The following is an 18,894-nucleotide window of genomic DNA, read 5'->3' on the forward strand; positions in this document are numbered from 1 at the left end:
TTGTGATGTATATATGTACATGTGTGTATGTATATGTGTATGTGTGTGTGTACGTGTGTATGTGTGTGTTTGTATGTATGTATGTATATTGTTGTGGTTGAGGAAATTCGCAAACCACCATTCAGGTCCCGTAGGTGAGATATCTCTGCAAGTACATGTGTAGTTAGCCCCAAACCCGTTGTTTAGAGGGAATAAATGTGATTCATTCGGGCTGCGACCCTTTAAGATAGCCGTTTTTCTGTTCTATCTTTATTTTGAACCAACCACGTCTCAACCGCCATCACACAACAACCACCAACCGCAACGCCGCTTCACAACAACAACAACGCCAACAGCCACGACCTTTACCTTCACAACTCGCTCTCGCAACCATCGCATCACCGCCATTCCAAGCGCCACCGCGGCCAGGAACCACCACAATAAACCCTCCACCACCTTCACATCTCCTCCTTCTGCCGCCATTCCCGCACCGCTTGTGGGCACCGAGCGTCAGGCTGTCCTGGCCTCGTACAGGGCGCGCGCTGAGCCGCGGGTACAAAGAGCGGCCTTTCCGAGGGGAAGTCGGATCAGGAATGATACACGCCCACTTCCGATCCGTCCAATCATTAAGCGCGGGGCGATTTGGCCCCGCCTCCAGGCGCATCGGAGTAGAATCGATATATGCAAATTCGAGGATCAGGGGAGGTTCACGCCCACTTTTCCTCCGTCCAATGGGCGAGCGTGGCTCCGCCCCCGAGTTCATCCTGATCCGGAAATTTGCATTTGGGTTCTCCTGCCGTACTATAAAGCGCCGAGCGCGGGGCGAATTCAGTCAGTTTTGTTTAGGGTCGCAAGCAGTTGGAGGCAGTCGCAGTTTTGGGCTCGGGCGAGTTGGAGAGGTGTGGCGGCGGCGGAGTGTGGCAGCAGCAACCAAGACGGGTCTGGAGGAGAGTCGGAGTCTGTCGGGGAGCTGCAGAGAGGGGAAGCCGGGAGCGCGGTCGAGGTCGCAGTGGAGTCGCTCGTCGCGGGACCCAAGCAAGCCGGCTGTCCTCTTTCCCCAGAGTATCAACAATTCCCCCTCCCCCCCCCCCGCGCTGAGATAGTGCAAAAAGGGGTCCCAGTTCCCACCCCATTCCAATCAGTGCCAATGAAACCCGCGGAGGAGCGCAGAGTCGGGGCACCGCCGCGGCATTTGCGGCTCATCACAAGACGGGTAGGCTCCGCCCGGTCTCGCGCCCACAGACCACGTCTGCCCCCTTGTCGTTGAGGGTGGCCTTTTTCTTTTGCTTTTGAGTATATGTGTTGTCGGCGCCATCTGTAAAGTAAAACTGTGTAAGTGTTGCCGTGTGCTCGCGTAGTCAGTAGTAGATCTGCATTGTGTTTCTTTTGTTGCAATTGATTTTGGTGCATAATTGTTGTAATTGTATATATGTGCTTTCCGTTTGCCGCGGAATAAATGTGCCTCATGTTGAACTGTTTTTCCCGTTTCGCTTCGTCTTTTCTTTAATTGAATCTCCATCTTACTTCACGTAAAGGGTTGGTAGTGGGCTAAATACGCCCGATAATTAATCGGAACCGTCGAGGTTGATGATAACACCGCTCGGTTATCCCGATAGTACGGAACGGGTCGCTTAAAGTGGCCCGTGTCCGAAGTCGACCTGCGGCGAGGTGCGATCGCCCGGTCTACCCTCCGTGTGGGTACTTAGGTAGGTCGAATTTGGCGAACAACCCTATCCCACGTGGGGGGCCGATTGGCACGATCGTGGTGAGGCCGAAAGGCCCACCCGTGACTAGTTCCCGGCGTTAGTCCGAGAGAGTCACGACGGAATTGTCTGTCCGGTGAGCGACGTGCCGCGATTCGAGTTACATGGTTGCTCGCACGCCAGCGGGCGCGAATTCGCAACACTGGTGTCAGGTCGTGGGACACAAACTCATCCCCCTCCTCGCGGCACTAGTGTCGGAGAGCGGGAAAACGGGCTCTCCTGTCACCAGCTAAATTCAGGGGAATCGGTCCAGGGGTGAGAGGAGTGACCCCCGATTCCCTCCAAATTACGAGCGATTCAAATTAACCCTTTACGAGAAATAAGATGGCGTCTCAAGGCGAGCGGGAGCCGGGGGTATGAGAAATGGAGTTAGAATGTGTAGAATCCATGGTCCAGGATGAAATCCCCGTGCAGGAAATGTTGGTTGTGCAGGAACACGAACTCGCCCAACTGAACCCAGAGCCCGAAATAGGTGCGGCGGCGGCCGCGGTGTATGACACCTCCCCTCCCCCTCTCCGCCAAAACCCTTCCCCGATCCCTGCCGAAACGGCTCACCCAAGCGCACCCGACGTGGCCCAGCTATTCGCCATGTTGACAGAAATACAAACAGCTGCACCACAGTTGAGAAACGGAATGAGAGGCATGAACGAAAAAATGGATACGAATGCCCAACAGATGGAAAACAAAATGGATGGAGACACGAACAGAATGAAAGAGATGCAGGGTGAGATGCGGCAAATGGGCCAATGTCTGCAGGCAGGCATAATGGCGACGCCACATATGGGAACGAACGAGCTGGGAGGGAGTGCAACGGCTGTCAGGCCTGCTGTCGGTGCGGGTGAGAAAATAATTCGGGAGACGTGTGAGACGAGACACGAGGTAAAGAAGGTATTAAAAAAATTAAAAGGAAGCCAGGAGGAGACAAAGGAGGGATTGAAAGTCGTAACGGAGGAGTGTGAGAAAAGACTTCAAGACATGACGAAGAGAGTTGATAAGCTGGGACTGGAGGTAAAAACGGAGACAGAGGAACTGGGAAGACGGGCAGAAAACCACAAGGGCAAGACGGAAGAACAGTTAGAAGCCAAAGCAAGGTCGGAGGGTGCGGAGATGAGAAAAGAATTGGAAAAGAAAGTTTCTGAGTTACAGAAACACCAAAACAAAGAGAGGGAACTACAAAACGAACTGAGAGTGTTAAAAGAGGAAAGGAAGAGAACGGAAAATGAAACTTTAAGAAACCACACTGTACAGATCGAACAGCTGGAAGCGAAGGTCAGATTAAAGAATGAGGAAAAAGAAAGACAGTGGAATAGGAAATACAAAGAACAAGGAATGAGGCAGGAGAAAGAAATCCGTCAATTAAAGGAAACGATGAGATTGCAGAACGAGGAACAAGAGAGACAGTGGAATAAAAAACTGAAAGAGTATGAATTTGAAACTGAACGACAAAAGGAAAAAAATAGGTTGGAATACGAGAAGTTGAAGGAGCAAGGAATGAAGCAGGAAGGAGAAATCAGGAGATTTAAGGACACAAGGAGATTGGAGAGGGAAGAACGAGAGGAACAATGGAATAGAAAACAAAAAGAACATGAATCTGAGGTTGACCAATTGAAAGAAAAGCTGAAGCTGGAGTACGAGGAGATAGACAAAGAACAGCGAATGAAACACAAAATGGAGATGAACCAAATGAAGAAAACCATGAAACTGGATAAGGAAAGACAGGAGAGGAAACGAGGAAGAGTAATGAGACAGCAGCGAATGAAACACAAAAAGGAGATTAACCAAATGAAGCAAACCATGAAACTGGAGAAGGAAGGACAGGAGAGGAAACAAGGAAGAGTAATGAGACAGCAGCAAATGAAACACAAAAAGGAGATTAACCAAATGAAGCAAACCATGAAAATGGATAAGGAAGGACAGGAGAGGAAACGAGGAAGAGTAATGAGACAGCAGCAAATGAAACACAAAAAGGAGATTAACCAAATGAAGCAAACCATGAAACTGGATAAGGAAGGACAGGAGAGGGAACGAGGAAGAGTCATGAGACAGCAGCAAATGAAACACAAAAAGGAGATTAACCAAATGAAGCAAACCATGAAACTGGATAAGGAAAGACAGGACAGGAGAGGAAACGAGGAAGAGTAATGAGACAGCAGCAAATGAAACACAAAATGGAGATTAACCAAATGAAGCAAACCATGAAACTGGAGAAGGAAGGACAGGAGAGGAAACGAGGAAGAATAGTGAGAGAACAGCGAATGAAACACAGGAAGGAAATGAGCCAATTGAAAGAAACAATGAGATTGGAAAACAAAGAGCAGGAGGAACAGTGGGAGAGAACACAACAACTATATGAGTGTGAAATTGAACAACTAAAACGGAGAGCGAGATTGGAGTCAACGGAGATTGAGGAGCTCCGGAGGGAGAACGAACAGCTTAATGGGGCTCAGAGAGAAAGAACGACTCAGATGGGAAGGAAAAAGGAACCAGGAAGAGAAAGAAATAAGGAACAAGGAGAGAAAATGTATAGACACGGGAGACAGAAAAAATAGAGGAGAGACTGCATGATAATGACGGGGTTAGAGACGCGCACACACACACACAGAGGTAGTGGAGGACCATGAGGGGGAGCTGGTGGACTGGTTAGAGACCCGGTAAGAGCAGCTGGATGGCCTCCTCCAGGAACGAGGGGAGGGAGTATGCCCCCTTGAGGCGAATCACGACCAGGTGGGTTCAGTCGTGCTTTGCGAGTTCGAGGGGAGGAGTGCTGCGAACGGGTGCACGGAGAGCTTGGGGGGTATAGAGGCCCCGGAGACCCTTGGGGGGACACGAATCCCCAGTGTGGTTGCCCCGGTGTGTGTGGTGTCGAGGTGTGTGTTCACGAGTGTGGCGAAATGCGTGCTGCAACGCACGCATAGCGCGGGTGCATGGGCGTGTGTGAGAGCGACCGGGTGGGTGACAAAGACCCCGTGTGTGGATGAGACCCCGTGTGTGAGTGGTGTGGTGGCAAGTGTACCGAAGGGCGTGCTTCCCAGCACGCCGTGTGTAAGTGAGACACCGCGGGCGAGTGTACGTGTGCAAGGGAAATGGCATGCGTGAGTGAACGGCCGAGTGCAAGGGAGACCGTGTGTGTGAGAGAGCGGTATGTGAGGGAGATGACGGTGGGCATGCGGAGCACGCAGCCGCGTCTCCCGGTGTGAATGTGATGGAATGGAGTGTGAGTGTCGTGACACGCAGGTGTGCGTGGGTTGAATGGCGACGGAGACTGCGACAGAGGGACAAAAGCCGGGTAGCGGCTGCAGATGTTTTGCGCACCGTGCCGGGTTCACCCAGCAGCGAGCGCGTGGTGCGTGCTGTACAACGCACGAGGCCCCCACGTGCTCGCTTGCGGGAGTGAAGCCCGGTCCGGAAATGAGCGCGGTGAATGTTGCCGATCCCGCGACGGACAAAGTTTAGGCAGGATTTCGAATTTGGACCGGACGGGTTCTCCACGCGGGCGTGTGTGTTAAGCTCCAACGGGCAAAGCACATGTGTTCGCGTGGGGAACCCCTCGAGACATGAGGCTTGTGTTTTTTTTATGCGCCGGGTGCCGTCATGGCTACGTGTGTGGTTGGAATCCGGCAGGAGGGTGAATCCCTGCTGGATGGTACCATCCAAGAGGGACGAGGGACGCGAACAGCTGCCATGACGTCACGCCACAGGTGCGCGGCTGTGAATTGCCGCGCTGGTGCGCAGGTTGCGAGTTTCCGCGCTGTTGCTGCGCGATGAAAAAAAAAAACCAGCAAGCCTCGCTTTCGGGGGAACAGGATTCCCTGGGCAAGGGGTGGAAGACCCCCTGACTGGGCACGGGATGGAACTAGCTAGGGGGAAGGGTTAGCTTAGCTAGACCGACTTCATGGGGCAGGGGTAAGTCCTCATGGAGTCCGTGGAATGGATTAGTTAGAGGGATTGCAGTCAGATTTAGGATTGGGAAATGATTTATAAAGGATTTGAGGACAGTGACAAACTGTGAGTGTGTAGAGGGGACGTAGTTTAGCTACGTAGTGTTAAATGGAACGTGCTATAGATTAAGGGACGACGTGGGAGCACGAGTTAGTTGGGGGATGTAGTTAGAAGGATGGCAGAGTTCAGCGGTGTGTGTGTTGAAGAGTTGGTGAGTTGAGTGGAAACATGTACTTGGTGAGTGAGTGAGGCCAGCGGGTCTGTGTGAGTGGAGCGAATGGGGAATGCATGGTGTGATGAGTGATTGGGGTGAGGAGTGACTCCCGCCCAAGGGACCCCGGGGTCAGTGTAGACTGAGTTAGTGGGTAAGTCAAATTAACAAAAATGGAAGTCGTTTTGTTGTTGGTGGGAGTGTAGGCTCGATACCCATTTGGAGGGGTGCAGGAGCCCTGTTGACGGGCTGGGAGTGTGGCTGCGCAAGGTGAGTATCGCTGAGTGGGTACCCCGGGCACCAGGCTAGTCGGCCGTAGTAGGCCAAGGGCCCATGGGGGGCCGGGATAGCTTAGTGGGCACGGGTGCGTCCGCTTGGTGCGGAGGCCCGGGGCGCCATTAGCCGCGTGGGCAGTGTTGTGGGCACGGGTGACCCTCGGAAAGGGGCCCGGGAAGCCAGCCTGCCACGTGTGCGTTTCAGGGGAGGTGCCATGGGGGGCACTCCCCGGTGTTAGGGACCTGGTAGGCTCAGAGGCAGTGTAGTGCCCGGGGGTGCCATTGTAGGGAGAATCGGCAGAGGGTCGTGCCTGCCAAGGGGAGCCACGCGTCCCAGCCATGAGACCGTGTGAGGGCACGGAAAGAAAATTGGGGGGCGAGGCCCGAAATTGTGCGGACACCAACACAGGTGACGGGAATCTGGGTTTATAGAACCAATAGTTTAAGCGAGAGGCGCTTGTTGAAAGCCCTGGGGTAGTTTAACAGTTAAATGGTTCGGGTAGATTAGGAGATGTACCCCTCCGCACCATCCATCCCTTCGCTCTCATTGTGGGCCGCTGGACCCACTTTGGGTTAGATCGCTGAACTCTGGGGAGGCCATCTTGAGGCTTCGTTGGGCCTCGGCACAGGACGTTAGCTCTCCCTTGTTCCCCTCTGGGAAGGGAACGTAGGGGTTGGGAGTAGGCTAGGTGACGAGATAGGTTAGCAGGACAGAGACAGTAAAGGGGGTTAGGGAACGAATTATAGTGGGGAAGTAAAAATAAAAACAACCAAAAAATAAGTTGGGGCTAAATTGGGTTTTACAAATTAAGGGAGTGGGTATGGACAGTGACAGGCAAAGGCGATAGGTTGATAGGGAGACCGTAGGGTAGGTCCGAGCCCGCCTTCCGAGTGGCCAGCACCACCGCACTCCCTCCACCAACCTCCACTGAACGGCAAAGGCTGGCCAGCTTCATCTGCTGGCTGCGTTGCTGCAAGGCCTGTGCCGGCTCACTTCATCGGCAGCTGTTGTTTTGCTGCAAGGCCTGTGCCGGCTGGATCGTCAGCAGCTGTTTACTTCAAGGCCTGTGCCGGCTGTGTTTGCCTGCAGCGGCCCTGTTCTGCAGGCTTTGTTTGCCTGCTGCCTTTACCATGCCATGCCCACTGCCCCTGTTCACCAGGCCCGTTCAATTTTGCTTTGCCACCCCTGTTCATTTCCATGTGCGCCAGGATCAAGGCAACAGTTTGCAAGCTGCAAGAACTGCCCTGTTGGCAGCTACAACACGGGCCTGCAGTGGCGGCCCGTGCACCGTGTTTGCGTTCATCCATTCATCCATCCATCCATCCATCTGTTGTGTTCATTGCGTGTGCCACTTGAGCTGGCACGGAGACTGCGTTTGTGCAGCCCATGCACCGTTGTGGTTCACTGGGTTCATTTTAAAAAGGGAAGGCCTTGGACTGCGTGTGAGCAGCCGGCCACGTTCCCTGTCACCTGCATTGTTTGAGCCAGAGACTGCATGCGAGCAGCCTTGCTCCCTGCTAACTGCTTTCTTTTTGCAGAGTCCATTGATCCTGGGCCATGGTTTAGTGTAAAATTTGTAAGTTTAGGTTAAGACGTACTGTACATATGAGTGCGCCCCCGGCATGTCTGTCTTACGCCGGCAATTTTATTCAAGTCTTCCATGTGAGTGGGTTTGTTTAGTTCGTTACTCAGCCCTCAGGTTATTTATTTTGGGGACACGAATACCATGAATGTCGCACTCAGGGATCCGTAGGTAAAACGTACTAGGGGAGAACTACACATGATGGCACACGAAAATTTGACGACTCGGGACGAGTCTGTAAAAAGGGGAGGGGGTAGTGTTGTGGTTGAGGAAATTCGCAAACCACCATTCAGGTCCCGTAGGTGAGATATCTCTGTAAGTACATGTGTAGTTTGCCCCAAACCCGTTGTTTAGAGGGAATAAATGTGATTCATTTGGGCTGCGACCCTTTAAGATAGCCGTTTTTCTGTTCTATCTTTATTTTGAACCAACCACGTCTCAACCGCCATCACACAACAACCACCAACCGCAACGCCGCTTCACAACAACAACAACGCCAACAGCCACGACCTTTACCTTCACAACTCGCTCTCGCAACCATCGCATCACCGCCATTCCAAGCGTCACCGCGGCCAGGAACCACCACAATAAAGCCTCCACCACCTTCACCTCTCCTCCTTCTGCCACCATTCCCGCACCGCTTGTGGGCACCGAGCGTCAGGCTGTCCTGGCCTCGTACAGGGCGCGCGCTGAGCCGCGGGTACAAAGAGCGGCCTTTCCGAGGGGAAGTCGGATCAGGAATGATACACGCCCACTTCCGATCCGTCCAATCATTAAGCGCGGGGCGATTTGGCCCCGCCTCCAGGCGCGTCGGAGTAGAATCGATATATGCAAATTCGAGGATCAGGGGAGATTCACGCCCACTTTTCCTCTGTCCAATGGGCGAGCGTGGCTCCGCCCCCGAGCTCATCCTGATCTGGAAATTTGCATATGGGTTCTCCTGCCGTACTATAAAGCGCCGTGCGCGGGGTGAATTCAGTCAGTTTTGGGCTCGGGCGAGTTGGAGAGGTGTGGCGGCGGTGGAGTGTGGCGGCGGTGGAGTGTGGCAGCAGCAACCAAGACGGGTCTGGAGGAGAGTCGGAGTCTGTCGGGGTTCGGAGCCTGTCGGGGAGCTGCAGAGAGGGGAAGCCGGGAGCGCGGTCGAGGTCGCAGTGGAGTCGCTCGTCGCGGGACCCATGCAAGCCGGCTGTCCTCTTTCCCCAGAGCATCAACAATTCCCCCTTCCCCCCCTCACCCCCCCGCGCTGAGATAGTGCAAAAAGGGGGCCCCGTTCCCACCCCATTCCAATCAGTGCCAACGAAACCCGCGGAGGAGCGCGGAGTCGGGGCACCACCGCGGCATTTGCGGCTCATCACAAGGCGGGTAGGCTCCGCCCGGTCTCGCGCCCACAGACCACGTCTGCCCCCTTGTCGTTGAGGGTGGCCTTTTTCTTTTGCTTTTGAGTATATGTGTTGTCGGCGCCGTCTGTAAAGTAAAACTGTGTAAGTGTTGCCGTGTGCTCGCGTAGTCGGTAGTAGATCTGCATTGTGTTTCTTTTGTTGCAATTGCTTTTGGTGCATAATTGTTGTAATTGTATATGTGTGCTTTCCGTTTGCCGCGGAATAAATGTCCCTCATGTTGAACTGTTTTTCCCGTTTCGCTTCGTCTTTTCTTTAATTGAATCTCCATCTTACTTCACGTAAAGGGTTGGTAGTGGGCTAAATACGCCCGATAATTAATTGGAACCGTCGAGATTGACGATAACACCGCTCGGTTATCCCGATAGTACGGAACGGGTCGCTTAAAGTGGCCCGTGTCCGAAGTCGACCTGCGGCGAGGTGCGATCGCCCGGTCTACCCTCCGTGTGGGTACTTAGGTAGGTCGAATTTGGCGAACAACCCTATCCCACGCGGGGGGGCCGAATGGCACGATCGTGGTGAGGCCGAAAGGCCCACCCGTGACTAGTTCCCGGCGTTAGTCCGAGAGGGTCACGACGGAATTGTGTGTCCGGTGGGCGACGTGCCGCGATTCGAGTTACCTGGCCGCTTGCACGCCGGCGGGCGCGAATTCGCAACAATATGTATATGAATGTGTGTATGAATGTATGTGTGTATGTATGTATGTTTGTGTATTTGTGTATGTATGTGTGTATGTATGTGTGTATGTATATGTATGGACGTGTGTTTGCATGTATATATGTATGTGTGTATGTATGTATGTGTGTATGTATGTATGTGTATGTACGTGTGTTTGTGTATGTATGTATGTTGTCTTCCTTCGAATTTCCTTATCATGACTGATTGGTTAACATATTGAAATGGCGTTTTTTAACCACGTTTGGTTAACTCTTTGTGAACTGCATTGTTTCCTGCCGCACGGTTTCCTGTTGCTTGATGAATTTTTTCATAGGACTGTGATTTCAAGTGGTATTTGCAAAAAAACACTTGTGTGTCAAGTTAGAGGGATAAAACAAAATAAAAAACAAAAAAAAATTTTCTTTTTTTTTCATGTTGCAAATCTGTGACCACAGCACGCTAAGGGTTAAAAAAATATAACAACCCCGCTTTCGATTCCTATCAACCCGTATTTTGTCGCCTTCAACTTGCCATTTATGACAAAGCTTCTTCCAGCATCTGATGAAGGAAATGAATGGAAGGTTTTGCTGTGTGATCCTTTCATGGAAACATGGTGAGAATAAGAGACTTTCATGGACTGAATAACGTGCCATATGTTTGACCATCATTTGATCCATCCAGGTCTCCGAGAGGGATGTAGTTGTTGCTGTTGTCATTGATATGGGGTACACTCTTACGTAAAATCATCTGTAAAGTGGAAAATAGATTTTTCTCGGTCACCAGAGGGGTCTGTGACAGAGTGGCGACCCATCCAGGATTGTAACCCGAGCCAAGAAACTGCTTTGGCAGAACTGACGCTCTGTATTGAGCATGGATGATGATGATGATGATGATGATGATGATGATGATGATGATGATGATGATGATGATGATGTGTATATATATATATATATATATACATACACATATACGAGATATCATACTTAGATACAAAAAAAAGAGAAGAAGGCATTGCTTATTGAGGTGTTAATCGCAGTGATTTTGGACGAAACGATGCAGAAATCAAAATGGCCAAATACCAAAACCTCAAGAATGAAATGAGAAGATCCTGGAAGCTGAAGATTGCCAAAGTTGTTCCAGTGATAGCTGGACCGACAGGAATGATGACAAAGAACCTCACAGAGATATTAAACATAGGGGCAATACCCCTGGGTGCTCACCTGGTAGTGGCTGGATAAGATGACCAGGCAACCACTGGTAGGCATGGATGACCCACAAAATATATAATGGAGAAGAAAGTCAATAACTATCGATTTTGTTTTTAATGCCATGAACAAACCTATAAAGGTTGAGGTCAAGTTTCATCAGAATTGCATGTGTCGTTTCTGAGAAGAAAACATACATATTTTGGGGGGCAATCCCCCTCTCCCCATAAACCCTCCGAGACAAAAAGTTTTTTTCTGATGTCATGAACAAACTTTGGTACGCCGTGGGTGGTGAAGGTTGTCGTGAAGCTTCATCGGAATTGCATCGTTTAAGAAAAAAGCAAATACCTCTTTGGGGAGGCAACCCACTCCCTCCCTCCCCCCCCCCATAAACTCCCTCTGTAGACCCAGTCAGACCCCGTTTTTTTCATGCCATCACGGGTGATGAAGGTTGTGGTCAAATTTCATTGAAATCGTATGTGTATTATCTGAGTAGAAGTTGCAAGTATTTGCGGACAGATGGACGATGTGCCATCCCAGAAGCTCCACGGAACTACTTTACATGTGAGCTAAAAACCATCCCTGGGAATATTATTACAAACAAACTACAATTGGAAGCTGTCCGGGGCTCAGTGACGATCCTGAAGAGAGCCCTCGGCACAAAACTTTGGGAACAGAAAACTTCACAGCTTGGTCCATGGATCGTGACCCCTTATCAAAATGAAGGTGGATACTTTGATCCCACCCTGGGAGGACTCCATTCCATATTCAGAAACTCACATATGTAGATACCAATCAACGACACACACACACACACACACACACACACACACACACACACACACACACACACACACACACACACACACACACACACACACACACACACACACACACACACACTGTGAGACCTGGTAGGTCTCTATTTCACCTCCTGATGAACCCCACCTACTTGTGGAGACAGCAGGCAACAACAGCAACTCCCACATGCAGAGCCATGACAGAATTTATTTATTTAACATTTGAAGTATATTTGATCCATTTTAATATGTACACTAGTATTTGGTAGAGTTACCATTTGCAGATTTCAACACGTTTACTCTTTCAGACATAGAACTAACGAGTTCTGAAATTTTCTCTTGTGGGATTTCTGCCAAAGCTTCACACAAAAGGTTTACCAATTCTGCCCGTGATATTGGTTTCCTGGAATTTTTCCACACAGCTCGATCCAATATGGCAAAGAGGTGTTCAATGGGATTCATCTCAAGAGACTGACTTGTCCATGGAAGTCGCTTGATCCCATTTCTGTCCTGCCATTATTTGGTCTTTTTTGCAGTGTGGCATGGAGCTCCATCTTCCATGAACACAGTGTTGTTTTTGACCATGTGACAAGTGGAGAAGGTAGGGAGATATGCATCCTCAAGGATAGAAATGTATATTGTAGAGTAGTAGGGTGAATATACTGGTTCTGGCTCACTTCTCCCCATGTAAATGAATGGGGGATTTTCAGCGATTCATATTTTTTTTCCCTAAAAATAAACCCCCTTTTTATCCCAAGGTATATTTATTTGTCTCCCCTTTTAACCTGGGGATACTTTTTTTCAAATAACCCATGCAATAAGATAAAGATTTGTTAAAGGTGATTCTAAAGAAATATCTGAAACGTCTAAGCCTCGGGACACTATCAAATAACCGATGCATATTGTTTAGCTCACTCATTGAACCTATAAACATTTGTTCATTCTCAAATTCCTTCAATAGTTCAATTTTCTTTGCACAATAATCCCCATCTAAAATATTGAAAAACAAAACATTTGAATCTTTATATTTTTTAAGATACCCCTTTTGTGCCATTACGAAATGATAAACTTCTCTTAATGAACTCATCTGGCCACCGCCTGGGTTGCAAATCATTTTTGTGCATAAACACGCCATAAAAAAGTTTTGTTTCAAATGTTTTCAGTTCGTGCCATGAAAATGAGGAAGTGTTTTTTTGACACGGTCGTGCTGTGAAAATGAGGAAGTGTTTTTGGACAGTCATGCTGTGAAAAAATAGGAACTATTCTGTGAGACAAGGCCTCATGTTTATATTTTATCTCAGAACACGAACAGGCTTTTAAACATAAGTTTAATCAAAACCATTTTAGGGCATTTTAAGTATGTTTTAAAAATGATTCATACAATTTGAGAATATATTGCCCAGTTATTTTCCAAGCTGTCTCTCCCGAAGCGTCATTTCCTGTGGCCACACCCAATGATTAAGCAATCTCCTCATCGTTGCCTTATAAGTGATTCGCCAGACAAAGTTTCTGCCAGACGGGATTTTCATTTTTACAACTGAGACATGAGCGATCTTTCTTCCGCGAACAAAACAGCTCAACACAAAGTTGGTAAGCCTGTGTATGGGTTCCTCTTTGAACGATGAAGCAATTGATTATAAATTAAATCGTGATAATTCTGATATATATATTTTTTTCTTGGCAGGTCCTTGGAAGAAGAGCAGTTTACATATCACGACGAGGTGCATGAAATTAATGCTCTTATTGAAGAGGTCAATCATCTTAGAAGAGAATTGAAAAACATTTTTAATGACTGACACGACGTCTTATCACGGCCTCTGATCTTTTTGCCATCTTGTACCAATGGTAAAAAAAACTGAGACATGGACTCACTCTCTTCCGTTGAAGATAACAGCTCACTACAAAGTTGGTAAGTTTGTGTATGGTTTCCTCTTTGAACGATGAAGCAATTGATTATAAATTAAATCGTGATAATGCGAAAATATATATTTTTTCCTGGCAGGTCCTTGGAAGAAGTGGAGTTCACATATCACGATGAGGTGCATCAAATGAATGCTTTTATTGAAGAGGTCAATGATTTTAGAAGAGAATTGAAAAACATTTATAATGACTGGTACGAAGTCTTATCACGGCCTCTGATCTCGAATGAATTAAACCAATGGTGAGACACGTGTGTGTGTGTGCGTGCGTGCGTGCGTGTGTGTGTGTGTGTGCGTGTGTGTGTGTGTCTCTTTCCCTGTCTGTTTGTCTCTCTCTATTTCTCCCTGTCTGTCTCTTTGTATCTCTCTCTGCCTGTCTTTCTACCTATCTCTCTCTGTCTGTCTCTCCATCTATACCCTTGACTCATTATTTTTTTTTTTCAGCTCGATCACACAACATAAGCTGTTGAAGCAATCTGGTACAACACATGATTTTCTGGAGGTAAATGTTTCTGAATTATTATTTAGTTATTTGTTTATTAATATCACTCTCTCTTTGGAATGTCGCCTTATGTTGGTTGCATCATTAGTTTGGACGCGGTTTTGTCAGTACACTGGAATTCATTTTATTGGCCTTGGAAGGATGACAGGCTGAGTCAGCCTCCTGGTGTGTTAATTCAGTGGTCAACGAGGCTTGAACTTAGAACCAACACCAGGCTTACTCATATTACCATGTAATTATCTTTATAAAACCTAATTATTATCCACTTTTTGTTTCAAAACAGAATATGGTGTCTGAGTTTCGACATCACAAGACATCTGAAGAAGATTGCTGGGAAAGATTATACATTCTCGCAAATGAATATTTAATATTTTCAATTTTGATTAATTATATTTGTTTTGTTTACAATTACTTGATTTTGAATTTCAAAAAGAGAATCAAGACATGAAGGAGAGGGAGGGAGGGGGGTGGGGGGGGGGTAGGTGCGCTCCCCCAATGACCCATCACCCCCTCATCCCACCCCTCCCCTCCCCATGTGTGTGTGGGGAAGGGTGGGGGTGGGATGAGGGAGGTGGTGGGTCAAAGGTGGGGGCACACAGGGGGGATGAGGGGGTGGGGCTTGTGTGGGAGGGGCGTGTGTGGGTGGGGTTTATGTGGGCGGGGCTTCGGTGGGGCTTGTGTGGGCGGGGCGTGTGTGGGCGGGGCTTGTGGGAGGGCGTTTATGTGGGTGGGGCTTGTGTGGCGGGGCTTCGGTGGGGTTTATGTGGGTGGGCTTCGGTGGGGTTTTTGTGGGCAGGGTTTATGTGGGTGGAGCTTGTGTGGGAGGGGTTTATGTGGGCAGGGTTTATGTGGGCGGGGTTTCGGTGGGGCTTATGTGGGAGGGGTTTATGTGGGCAGGGTTTATGTGGGCGGGGTTTCGGTGGGGCTTATGTGGGAGGGGTGAATGTGGGTGAGGCTTATGGGGATGAGGTTTGTGTGGATAAATGGATGGGTGGTGAGATGGGTGGATGGGTGGAGGGGGGGAGCTTGTGTGGATGGGTGGATAATTTTTTAATTAAATAAACATGTTGTGTGTGGGGAACTAATTAACTAATCACTAATTATGTGAATATGATGAATATGGGTGGAGCTTGTGTGGGGTTTGTGTGTGTGGAGCTTGTGTGGGGTGGGGTTTTTGTGTGGAGCTTGTGGGGGGTTTGTGTGTGGTGGGGTTTGTGTGGGGTGGGGTTTAGTGGGTGGGTTTTGTGTGGGCGGAGTCAAAAAGGGGCGGAGTCAAAGAATTTAAATTTATCTTTGTCTTTTGTAATTCCTGTGAATAAAATGAACCTAAAATCTCTTCCCCTTCCAAATCATATATCTTATAAGTCCAAGGAACCGTATCTATTACATCAACAATTTTAGTAAATGGTAATAAATGGTCCATCAACAATAAATGGTTTGACCATCAACAATAAATGGTCAAACCAAGTATTAATCAAACTAAAGAGTGGAGAAAATCTCAGTCTTGGTATATAAATGGAAAACATAATGAATGTGAAAAATATCAAATAAGTCTTCTTGAAAAAATAACTAAAACAAAGGTAAATAAAACAAATAAGCGAATCAATTTAAAAAGTAGTAAGTTAGAGGATGTAAAGAAAAAAGTGAATATCCTTGAATGGACTGACAACTTTGATGGTTATCAATTGAACAATGAAAAAACAATTTGCTATAATCTCAAAATGATATGTGGCTCAGGAGGTGGTCAAACAAGAGCATTAAGAGAAGTTTATCATATCGTAATGGCACAAAAGGGGTATCTTGAAAAATATAAAGATTTAAATGTTTTGTTTTTCAATATTTTAGATGGGGATTATTGTGCAAAGAAAATTAAACTATTGAAGGAATTTGAGAATGAACAAATGTTTATAGGTTCAATGAGTGAGCTAAACAATATGCATCGGTTATTTGATAAAGAGTGTCCCGAGGCTTAGACGTTTCAGATATTTCTTCATAATCACCTTTAACAAATCTTTATCTTATTGCATGGGTTATTTGAAAAAAAGTATCCCCAGGTTAAAAGGGGAGACAAATAAATATACCTTGGGATAAAAAAGGGGGTTTATTTTTAGGGAAAAAAAATATGAATTGCTGAAAATCCCCCATTCATTTACATGGGGAAAAGTGAGCCAGAACCAGTATATTCACCCTACTTTGAGTTGATGTTCCCAACACACTCCACAAGCTCTGATCGACCAGTGCTCCAGATTTCTCACCACACCATCACTGAAATACCACCGTGTTTGACAGTTGGCTGCAATCGGTTCAAAGAGAACTCTTGACTGGCAATTTTTGTGGATTCGGCAGGTTGGATTCGGTGTGATTACCGAACTACAGTACGTACTCGAAACACGCCAGAAACCTTGAGTATCTTTCACTGAAAATCAACGTTATATATATATATATATATATATATATATATATATATATATATATATATATATATATATATATATATATATATATATATATATATATATATACATACATACATACATACAGTAGACTAGGCTTAAGTCGTCACCATCGGGACCGAGAAAAAAGTGACGACTTAGACATGTGACGACTTAGGCGTATGCGAACATTCATGATGACTATGGGGTGAAGGATGAAGTCGCGCGTGGCCTGAACACAAAAATCTCTAAGCCGGCTATTGTACCAAAAGGGAAACACAATCCTCGGGGCATAGGTGGGGGTTCATTGGTGAGTTGGAAAGTGATGAAGCAAAGATGGAATTCATGAATCACTTTATCAAAAGTAAAGATAATGAACAACTGTAAGACAACTCATAAACCATCGGTGATGGTATATGACCATCGACAAATGTGGAATGAATGGCTGTTAGAATTCATTCATTGGAATGAATGTAGAATGAGTTTTCATATGGAATGAAAACTCATATCAGGTCAGGTATGGGAGCATGTGCCAGAACAGCGTGTCGCTACGTCCACTTTCCGCCGGTACTCCAGGGGCCTCCGTCTGGCCATCCCCCAGGCAGATGCCAGGCCCATCCCCATCTCCTTGAGATGATGGTCAAGCTTCTGCAACCATGAGGCACGTGGTCGGCCCACTGGCCTCCTCCACTCATGAGACTCCCTCGCTGAGAGAATCTGGTGAGCAGGATCAGCATCAGGAAAACGAGCCACATGTCCATACAGCCGCAACTGACGCTCACGGACTATGCAGGTAACAAATCTCATCAGAGTCTCTCTCAGCAACCACTCGTTGGACACAAAATCCAACCAGCGATAGCCAAGGATTCTCCGGAGACCTGGTACCAAAGGAATTAAGTCTCCGTCTCATATCCTTGGTCAGAGTCCAAGTCTTGCATCCATAGAGCAAGACTGGAAGTACCAAGGACCTGAAGACTCGGACTTTCGTCCTCCCGCACAGGTACCGGCAGTGCCACACCCCATGATCCAGTGAATCCATGACTCCCCAGGCCCGACCCAGACGTCTATTGACCTCTGACTCGCAGCCAGCAGAGACTTGAATATCACTGCCAAGGTAAGTGAATCTCTCCACGACCTCAACATCCTCACCACAAACAGACACAGACAGGACAGCAGCATCCAAGATGTCACCGAAAGCCTGGATCTTAGTTTTGACCCAAGAAACCCGTAATCCCAACGGCTCCAACTCCTCATTCAGCACCCCGAGGGCCCCCAAAAGGATGTGTAAAGTCTCCGCAAAGAGGACTGCATCATCTGCAAAATCAAGGTCCGAGATCTTGACATTCCCAAACGATGCACCGCAACATAATCTCTCCGACATCCTCCCTAAAATCCAGTCCATACAAGTGCTGAAAAGTGTGGGGGCCAGTACACATCCCTGACGAACTCCAGTAACAACTGGAAATAAGTCAGAGATGGTACCACCACACTTCACAGCACTCTCAGTTCCAGAGTAGAGTTCAGACATCAGATCGATCAGTTTTGGTGGCACCCCACGAAGACCAAGAATCCTCCAGAGGACATCCCGATTCACTGAATCGAACGCTTTACAGAGATCAACATAGGCTGCAAGCAGCAACAGCCGAAACTCTCGTCTGCATTCGGTGAGGACACAAAGGGCAAGGATACGGTCAATCGTTGACCTCTTTGGTGTAAAGCCTGACTGCTCTGGACGCTGGTGCTCAAGCAGATGGTGGCGAACCCTATCAAAAATTATCCGAGCAAAGACCTTGCCCAGCACTGAGAGCAGCGTCACCCCTCCGTAGTTGTTGCAGTCTTGGCGATCACCCTTCCCTTTCCAGAGAGGGACAACAAGGCCCCTCTTCCAGTCAGTTGGGATGATGCCTGTGTTCCAGGCAGAGCACAAAACTGCATGCAACGACACGAGTGCAGCATTTCCACCAGCCTTGAGAAATTCAGCATGGATGCCACAGATCCCTGGAGCTTTGCCCCTTTCAACTGGTTCACCGCAGCCCGTGTTTCCACAAGCGAAGGTGGACCACAGTTGATTCGAGGGTCAGCAAAAGGGATTGTAACACCTTTGACGTCCAACTCGACAGTTGGGGGATCAGCCTGGTACAACCGCTCAAAGTAACCGGCCCAGCGGGCCTTCACTTCAGACTCCTCTGTCAAGAGCCTACCACTCTCTGCTCGAACTGCAGTGCTCCGAGG

General features: G+C 48.1%; 1 protein-coding gene and 1 long non-coding RNA gene across 2 annotated transcripts in view; one reads left to right on the top strand and one right to left on the bottom strand.

Moving 5' to 3' along the window:
- The window catches only part of LOC147020947 (complexin-3-like), a 92,830-nt gene that overhangs the window by 67,300 nt on the left and 6,636 nt on the right, over positions 1-18,894 (bottom strand). The gene's annotated exons all lie outside the window — the stretch shown is intronic.
- Positions 13,873-14,684, top strand: LOC147020948 (uncharacterized). Its single transcript, XR_015061353.1, has 3 exons — positions 13,873-13,970; positions 14,173-14,230; positions 14,514-14,684. It is a non-coding gene; the product is annotated as an uncharacterized LOC147020948 (long non-coding RNA).

The sequence above is a fragment of the Eptatretus burgeri genome, chromosome 8 (genome assembly GCF_056783735.1).
Source record: "Eptatretus burgeri isolate ZD-2024b chromosome 8, Ebu_testis_v1, whole genome shotgun sequence".
NCBI lineage: Eukaryota > Metazoa > Chordata > Myxini > Myxiniformes > Myxinidae > Eptatretus > Eptatretus burgeri.